General features: G+C 39.2%; 1 long non-coding RNA gene across 1 annotated transcript; it reads left to right on the top strand.

Annotated features, from left to right (window-relative positions):
- Nucleotides 1-4,475: 4,475 nt before the first annotated feature.
- LOC112551890 lies at nt 4,476-7,060 on the top strand. Its single transcript, XR_003096227.1, has 3 exons — nt 4,476-4,535; nt 5,685-5,851; nt 6,399-7,060. It is a non-coding gene; the product is annotated as an uncharacterized LOC112551890 (long non-coding RNA).
- Nucleotides 7,061-9,472: the final 2,412 nt, after the last annotated feature.

The raw sequence follows: 9,472 nt of genomic DNA, 5'->3' as shown, positions 1-9,472 counted from the left end.
AGCAAAATATTTCCTCTTTCCCCATCCCCTGTAAGATTTGTCTTGGTAAGTTGATGATTAATGACAATAGGTGGGTGCCTCAAATACTCAGCCAAGCCTACAAGTTACTAATTGATTGTCTTAATCCAATAACAAACTATTTCCAAAGGGAAACATTAAAAAAAATGTTACCTGGTTTAATTACACCATCCACAATAGTTGCATCTTACTGAAAAAGGGAGGATCAAAATCTTCAACCAGTCACAGTGATAACAAAACTCACAAAACTGAGGGTTTGCTTCAGCTTAGATGTTTCACAAAAAATGCAGACACAATAAAACTAAGGTGAGGATTCGGTAAGCTTTGTATACACAGCTTTAACACCAGCTCTCCTTTGAGCCCACGAGGACTCTCACCGAAGTCAACAGAGCCCTTCACATGCTTGGAGTTAGGCATGTGAGTGTGTTCCTTGTTGGATCAAGACCAAATTTTTGGCGTGTCCAAAACAGAGTTCAGAAATCTCCCAAGAATTCTCACATGACTTCCAGTGTTTCCTGTTTCTGTTTGGGCTGCAAATCTTGCAAGAACTTTCCACAATGCTTCACCTTCATTTCAGGCACTCCAACTGCAGCCAGAATCAGGAAATGCAGAGCTGCATGAAAATGAAAAATAGCTTACTTAAGTTACCCTAGCACAGTCAAGCCTCAAAGACTCAGAACGGGTATGGTTCAAGTTCTGAGTTATGGGTCAGCTTCATGTATTTATTCATTTTGAATCTAAATGAATTTGCCTGTTGTTAACATGCTTTCCATCATTTCGTTCTCTGACTTGGCCTTTTCCAACAGTGCCAGACCTGCCTCACTTACTGAGCTGCAAAGAATGACACTCCCCTTATCCCTGTGTAAGTAACATCCATCACTGTATCAGCACCTGTCTGAACAGTGCTAGAGGAGGGTCAAGGTACTATTTCCTACCTTTGACAGGTGTTATAACAGCACCAAACTGCCCAAACATAAAAGTCTCCATTCTGAAAACTGTTAAATGTACTTTTCCCCCCTGCTATTCCATCCTCCCCATGGACTTTTTAGCTCCACTAAGGCCAAAAATGAATGCCTTTCATACACAGCAAAGGACAGGCTTTCTCTTTATTGAACAGCAAAATATAAAACTAAGCAACTGAGAAGGGAGCACTCATTAACACAACTGTTTGGGTGCTATGCCATAGCAAAACCAGGCATTGCCATTCTTAACATCATTCTCTGCCTTCCCATTGGGTTGGCACATCTAATCCTTATTATGATTGGATTCACACTGAAACAGTAGCACCAGATGAAAAAAAATGATCCCCCTATTAAAAACACAGAAGTTCATTTAGGATATTGAACCAACAGATATTATTGCTTACTCAGACAGAGTGTGTGTGTGCATGCATGCACACATGCATGCACAGACATTATATGTCTTCATTATTTATGTTACAGTAGGGCACAGGAACACTATTCAAGATCAGGGCCTAATTGCAATAAACACTGTACAGACAAGTAACACAGTTCCTCCCTCTAGAGAGTTTAAATCTAGATCTAAGACAGGATGTAGTTATTGGACAAAGCAGACAAACAGGGTAGAAATGTATGGATGAGGCAACAATAAAACAAACCTAAGTTAGCAGAAAACAGGGGCTCTCTGATATATTAGTAGATTCTTTCTTTCCTCTACATTTTCTAGTTTTCATTTCTATACTGTGTGTGTGTACACATGTGTGTGTATGTGCATGAATATGCACATTCACAGCTATATTTGCTGAATTTTCATAATATCTCTGTATTCTGTATCCCACATTGTTGATTTGTTCTGCGTTTTGTTTGGCCGTTTGTGGGTAATTACTAAAAAGAGTCAGTAGGAGTTGTTTAAAAAGCAGAGTTTAAAAAGGAAATTTTAAATATCTGTATAGTAACTATAGCAACATCCACAGCATGAAAAAATTAGAAACAAAACTCACTGCAATTGTCAAGCAGAGCAAGAAAAAAATATATGGCATAGTTTTAACCAGGAAACTAGCTTATTTTTTCACTATTAAAAGATGTCAATTAAAGTCAACCATCTCTACACACATTTCTCATTCATTAGAAGTTCAGAGATTGTACAATTATTGCAGTGATTCTCAACTAGGATCCCACAGGATCCCTTAAAGGGTGTCATGCCACCCAGCTCCTGTGCAGGGAGGTACTTTCCTACCCCATCGGGCACCAGTGTGTGCCCCAGGCACCCCAGCAGCTCCTGCAACTGCTCCTCTGGGGACTGTCCCCATTGCTGCCCCCCCGCCTTCCAGGTAGCCCCTGTGCCAGCTGCCCCCATGCTCCTAGCAGCACGCTCTGCTGTGGGTGAACCGAGCAGGTAGGTGGATGGAACCCTTCTTTGCAGCCCAGGTCATCCTCTAGACCAGCGTTTCTCAACCCGTGGGTCATGATCCAAAAGCAGGTGGCAAGAATGTATGAAAGGGTCACAAACAAACTTTAAAAACAGATCAATAAACTTTAAAAATGGATTCTCCTTTAAAAAAGAAAAATATTGGAAATCGCTGCTTTTCCCTTGCAGGCTGGCAGAGTTCCAGCCTGCGAGGGACTGCTTGGGGCCCCCCGCCCCACACACTGGGGGTCTGGGGGTAGCGGGTCAGGAGGGGGGGCACTGGGTCAGAACTGGCCAATGTTTACAAATGGGTCCTGGTACAAAAAAGGTTGAGAAGCACTGCCCTAGACTCTGTCCTTACTCCCATGAGGGCATATGAGACCCTGCAAGGTCTGTTTCAGTGGCAGGAGCTGCCCCTGTCCACCTCAGATACAAACAGAGGACTAGAAAATAGGGAGAGGGCAGATGGTGGAAGAAGCACGGTAGTGTTAGATCCTACTCCCACTGCTCTTACCTGGTACCAGCTAAATTGGTGATTCTCAACTTTTTCAGCCTCAAGACTCCCCTCCATATCTTTTCTGACTTCAGATTCTAGCTCACCTGTGGTATCACGAAATTCAGAAAACTTACAAAGAGGTGCCCTGAGGCTAAAAAGGCTGAGAACCACTGAACTCATGTCTTATCCTTGGAAAAAGTTAAAGACTTCAGAGAGTTTGGCTTTGGGGACGAAAGATGTTCCTTTAATAGAGGCCTAAATCCTTTAACAAAGGATTTTTCCATCTCAGACAAGTCAAAACGCTGCAGAAAACAGCAGTCACCTGGACTCAACATTATGACTGCTTTCTGAGTCACTCCAGGAAATGTGAGGGGATTTGCATATGTAGATTATAGGTGTGCATTTGCAGGGAGAGATGGTTGTTATTTTTATGGCTGTTACTATATTACTTCGGGCATTCCACAGGGGACATCCACTTTTTCCCCACTTTGCTCCTCTATGGGAAACCATACATTCAGTTATTGGTGACTGTCATTGAGAAGTAGCAAGTCTACAGTCTCAGAAGCATTTGAATGGACTAATAGTGTACGTCAAAAGATTGGTTTAAAAACCTTTTCTTCCTCCTTTTTAGCTTGACTGGGTTGGTTTAGTCAAGGATGATCCTGAACTGAGCAGGGGATGGGACTATGTCACCTTATGAGGTCCTTTCCAGTCCTTCTTTCCTATAATCCCTTCCCTGTTCTGAGGCTAGCTGGCCACACCTCTGCATAAAGCAAAGCCAACTAAAGCCTACTCCTAATTTAAACTAGCTGCTCACAGTTCTCAAATACTAGAGGCACTGCTGGAGACATCTCTATGAAACCAGAAGAATGCCCAAAGCAGAGAAATCCTTGCAGGTCTGGTTTACAATCTAATTCATTTTTTAATGCAATTTGATTATAAAATAATAACCCAAGTTAAGGATTTAGCCACAGGAGACACACATGTAGATACCATAATCATGTGAAAAAGCAGATTTAAAATACAGTCCACTGAAGACCAGAAAAGGGAACTGCAAAAACAAATGAGGGTAATAAAATAATACACTTTGCAAAGGATAAAGAAAATGCTGAAGTCAGCATTTTATGATAGCCCTTCATCAGGAAATGCCTGTGAAAACAGTTTTGGAAAGTAATAATTTGCCTTACTGATTTGTCTGCAGATATTCCTTGAAGCAAATGAGGCACAAAAGTCCTACTACTTTTTTTTTTTAATGGGAAAGAAAACAGCTTTCAGTGGAAGGAAAGAGACACTTGCCACCTCTTGAAAAAAGATAGACTAGCTTATTAAATGTCAGATATTAGAGGATATCAAACTACTAGAAGAGAGATCAAATTTCTGATACAAGAACAAAAGAAAACACTCCTGCATTCAAAGGAACCGAACAAAAAAGGATGGCCAAACAGTGGGGAAGCCAGTGGAGAAGTCAAGTATTTACCTAGCCAGGCTCTCTCTCTGAGTACCATCATCTCCCTTTTCATCATTCTTGGAATTTTTAATGGTACTGAACTGACACACAATTATGCAAATGAAAAACGTAACATTTTCTATTTCACAGCAGACAAAATGTGGATCTTGTGGCTGAAGGGGAGACTATCAGGAGAGAAAAAAATAAGTAAGAGAATGATTTTAAGGGCTCACATTATTATAAAAAAATTATAAAACAATAACAAATGTCATCTTAGTAAAAAAAAGAGCGGGGGAGAGCGGGATTATAACTGTAACATCTGTAAACCTGAGGGATCTGCCTATTGTTACCTGTTCTTTTTTTCAGTGGCTCCACTCTAAAACTATTGTCTCTCTACTGGTTGCGCTGGAGTTGCATAGGATTTGTACTAGTGTAACTGATAAGAGGATCTAATTAATTACCTTGCTTGCTTCAGAATCTTTCCATAGTGGCAGAATTTCCCCAACACTCAACCAGCTCATCCACAAACCAAATTTTGTTTGAAGATTGCACAGAAAAACTCATTAATAGCAAGTAAGATACAGCTAGGTCCTTCTTAAAAATATGTTTCTGAAGCTACCAACCTTCACATCTCTGGAGGCTTCTCAAGACTGGCATATGAATAGCCATTCTGTGCCCCTGTGATACAGTAGTGCTCATCAGCCTCAGTACATCATCCTCTTCATGGCACCATATATTCTGACTGATTTGGCTCAAGTGAGGGAATGGACATAAATGCTTCCCTTGTTTCTTGTACGTAGTTTGTCTATGAGATTGTGGAAGGGGGGGTGGGGTCAGAAAGGCAACTCTAAAACAAGGACAGGTCAAATGTTTGCTGTATTTATTCATCAGGAAACTGGCAGAATCAGATGCCTAGCTGTTACCTGAGTGAAAATCGGAGAGGAACAATAGCAAACAATGACAAGCAATAGGATGTGCCTTCAGGAGTTGCTTAAGCAAAAAAACTTACAGAACTCAGGACAGCAACTTAAACTTTTTTTTTTTTTTTTAAACTCAAGCAGGGTGCCCTGGCAACAGGATCATGTGGATGACAATAAGTATGCTTTTAACCTCCCCATAGTCCTCCAGGACAAGAGAGAAAAGCAAGTGGAGGTTCAAATGGATTACAAGTCAAGTAAGGCACTCTGCAGCACAAAGATGTTTGAAGCCAACTCATAGGACACATTTGTCAAGCTCTTAAAAAATAGAAATACAGGATCAAAGCAGAAGCACTTTGCAAATATTAACATTTGTCACCTAGTTTTACTTTTGATGTAATTCATTTTGAAGACATTTCTTTCTTGCTTTTTTAAACAGGATAATCTAGTTGTTCAGCACGCACGCTTGGCTCCTTCAAAAGAAACGTGACAATATTGCTGAAATATGGAAGATTTAACTAAAAGAATGCACATATTAGAACAAAGTTCTTCATAAACCAGCGCAGTGGAAAAATCTGTTCTTTTTGATGCCATCAAAACATTCCAGTAAGTGTTTTGGAAGTACTCCTCAAAGAAACAAACGTTAAATGATAATTCTTTGTATTATTTCAAATATAAGTAAGGCTAAAGTAACATTTGAGTCTACAAAATAAAGAAAACAATATGGGCTAGCCATCCTTCATGTCAAAGACAAGCCAAAAAGCCCCTTGGGCTAGCATAGTCAAGGTAGGCTGGCTTCTGTCACCAACAACACACAAGGAAAGCAATAACACCGGTATCATGTTCAGCTGCCTTAGGCTCCCCATCCTGAATGTCTAGGTAGCCATATACAGCTGGGTCAGCTAGGGGCATTCTCCAGTACAAATCTCAAACAGGGCTCAAACGCACCTCTCTGGAGTGTGAAGATGCCATAATTGTACTGCCACCACAACCCGCCAGCCTCAAAGGAGGTTCATTCATTTCAGAGGAGCTGTTCCACTGATACACCTATCCAAAATACACTCTGATTCAAAATATACACTCTGATTTAAAAAATGGCACAAAAAGAAAAAAAGATATAATTATAAAACTTTATCTTGACCATTTTCAATAGCGGCTTTTTCTCAAGTTCTGTGAACCATGCAGCTCATTCCCATCAGACAGGACGACAGACAGAAGGTAAGTCAAGTGTTTGGGTCAGTGGTGTGCTGAACTTTCTGCCAGCATGGGCGCCAGTTCTGTTTTCCTCGACCCTTCAATCAGATACTCTTCACATCTGTGCTGATTTCCAGAGCGGCAGAATTCCAGCTAGAATCCTAGGACTTTTAACTTGTTTTATGAGTGACCTTCTCCATACGGGGAGATTTACAGTTCTATGGCTGAGTAACGCAAGATATATAATAATAACAACAGCTCAGACTTAATTTAGGAAATTCAGTAATTGTCAAGTGTGGTAAATCATCTTTAAAGCAAACACTCTTAAAGTCTGAGAGATAAAGTTCATTCCCCTGTGATGAGGTGGTAGCATGGAATGCCCTGAGGTTCTGGGCAGAGTTTCAAAGCAGTTAAGTCACATTAGGTGAGATCCAGCTGCCCATGGCTGCTGGGATTTCTGAGAATGTTGGCACTGGGGTGACACACTGGATAATCTTTAACAGGGGAAGTCTGTCTGGTGCCTGCTCTTTGTTCCAACTTCACTTTCATATTTGAGAATCCTTATGACAGACTTTCTATTCACAGCAGTGTTTTAGCCTGTCACAAGTGTGGCCCCAGAGATTATAGTTAGGCAAATACAAAGAGAACCCACACATGCTTGAGTCCTTCAAAGTATCTTTTCTGTTTAGGTTCCATTTGTTAATATTTGACTGAGTCTGCGGTTTGAACAAGTACTTCCCAAATCTATTTCAATGTTTAATATATATATATATTAAATACTGAAATGCTCTGAACACTATATATATATATTTGACTGAGTCTGCGGTTTGAATAGGTACTTCCCAAATCTATTTCAGTGTTTAATAATATATATATAATAAACACTGAAATAGATTTGGGAAGTACTTATTCAAACCGCAAACTCAGTCAAATATATATATATATATATATGGTGTTCAGAGCATTTATGAGTAAAACCAGTTTGACAGGTTTAACCATCTATTCCTTCCTTGCACAATGTTATTCTTATAAAACTCTTGTCTTATCATGTAACTCATGAACTCACAATGCCCTCATGGCATCACATTCATTTCCTGAATGTCTCAGCACAATGATTTCTTAGAGATTGTAAAAGCAAAAGATCTAGGAAGATCTGGCCTGAAATATTTAGCACTATAATGAGGGTAATAGGCATTAAATTGTTGAAAGGCAAATAGACTGAAGTGCATGAAATTTTGCTTCTTTTGTGACATGATATAATTTAAACTTCTTAGATAGATATTCACAGAACTCATGATCCTGCTTATTATACTAATGAAACTTTTGCACTATCATGATGAAAATTAGAAGCGAATTGAAGTGGTTAGTACTTTGGTTCTTACACATGAATTTTGATTCACTGTGTATACCAGAGTATATTCTGTCACTGGGATGTAAGTACATAATAAGAAAGCAAAAATTGTCCTAGGATTGAGATTTCTACTGATTTAAACATTCAAGTTTAATCTTGCATGGTCTCAGTGTTACTGACTATTTATGTCATGGTAGTGCGTACATGGTCCTATTATTATTGCTTATTGTTAGAGGACTGTACAAGAAGCCTTACACAATGTTAGACAACATAAGGTTGCATCCATAGATAGTTTGTAGGTGCTCTTCCAAATTAGTATAATGGATATTATTGAAGATGACATGTAATCTCAGTATATGCAGCCTGATTCCCAGTTACACAAAGGCTTCTTCACACCATCTCTGTCACTGCCTGAAGTCTTAAGTTGTTGTAAATTGTATAGTTCTTATTCAAACTTATATATGTATATTTTCCTTAAGTCCCCTTCCCCTAGCAGGGCTGTAACAAATGAGTTAGTGTAAATGAGAATCAGGCTCCCAGGTTTTTCCTACGTCATATGTACGTGCATTCTGACCTGTCTATTGTTGCACGCAACAAAACTGCATTTATTTACCATATAAAATGGTACAGGGAGGGGTCTGTGATACTAATGATTAAGGGAGCCAAAAATTTAAAAAATATATTCATATTCAAAGGATCATGATGAAGTTAATATAGTTAATATGGTGGCATATTAAAAATGGTGGAATTTTTTCCAGAAAATGTGAAGAGTGTAAAGAAGTATCAAAATAAACATTAATTATAGATAAACCTAAATGTCTGTTTTAGCTAAGCAGAGCACTCAAGAATTTGGGTTTATCTGGTAGGGTGAACCTATCATAGACCACATGACTAATTTACAAGCTTACAGTAAACTTTATTTAACAGCATTTGTAGGCCAGTGCATTACCAGCTTTAATTACAATTTTATAATCTGCATCAGCTAAAGCAGAATGGAATTAGTGACCAGTTACCAGGCCTAAAGTGCAGGTGGGCTGTTTCAGTCACCTCCAGATCCAGCATCGTAACTCTTCTTACAGGTTCCCAAGTTGCTCCTACTGTCATTTACTATCCATTTTTAGTACACACCTTTTTAAGGTCTCTGAACTATCTGGATCTGTTGTATTTACCAAATTGGGTTGGAAACCATACAGATCATAGCCAAATAAGCTGTATCAAGACAAGGGGTCTTGGTTTTCTTTGTTTTTGTCTGGACCAAAGACACTGGAAGGATACTGGACCTGTTGAAGTCAGTCAAACTTTTCTAATTTAATCTGTATTTCTGCTCACAGGCAGAACCAGAAAGCACAGATAAGCCTGAAAATGAAAAATGGGGGAAAGAAACATTTTCCAGACCTTTCATTAAGAAGGAAAGAAAGAAGTTCTATTTACACAGGTTTGTTTCTAGTTTAGGATTAAAGCTTGCATCAGGTACTTTATTTGAACTGGCTAACTCTTACTGAGCAAATGCCTGAACTACTACACACCAAAATTCTCACCATCCTCTTTAAGGCCCTTTCTATAATATGCAAATCCACACATCCTCACCTGTAGCATTCACTTAGCATTTCCCAAAGGCATATTATCACAAATTAAAAATAGCAACATGAAAGAATGCTAGGAAAAATGCAGGTTTAATTGAA

The sequence above is a fragment of the Alligator sinensis genome, unplaced genomic scaffold (genome assembly GCF_000455745.1).
Source record: "Alligator sinensis unplaced genomic scaffold, ASM45574v1 scaffold1248_1, whole genome shotgun sequence".
Classification (NCBI taxonomy): Eukaryota; Metazoa; Chordata; order Crocodylia; family Alligatoridae; genus Alligator; species Alligator sinensis.
The sequence above is the reverse complement of the archived record's forward strand: the minus strand, read 5'-3'. Positions and strand labels throughout refer to the sequence as shown.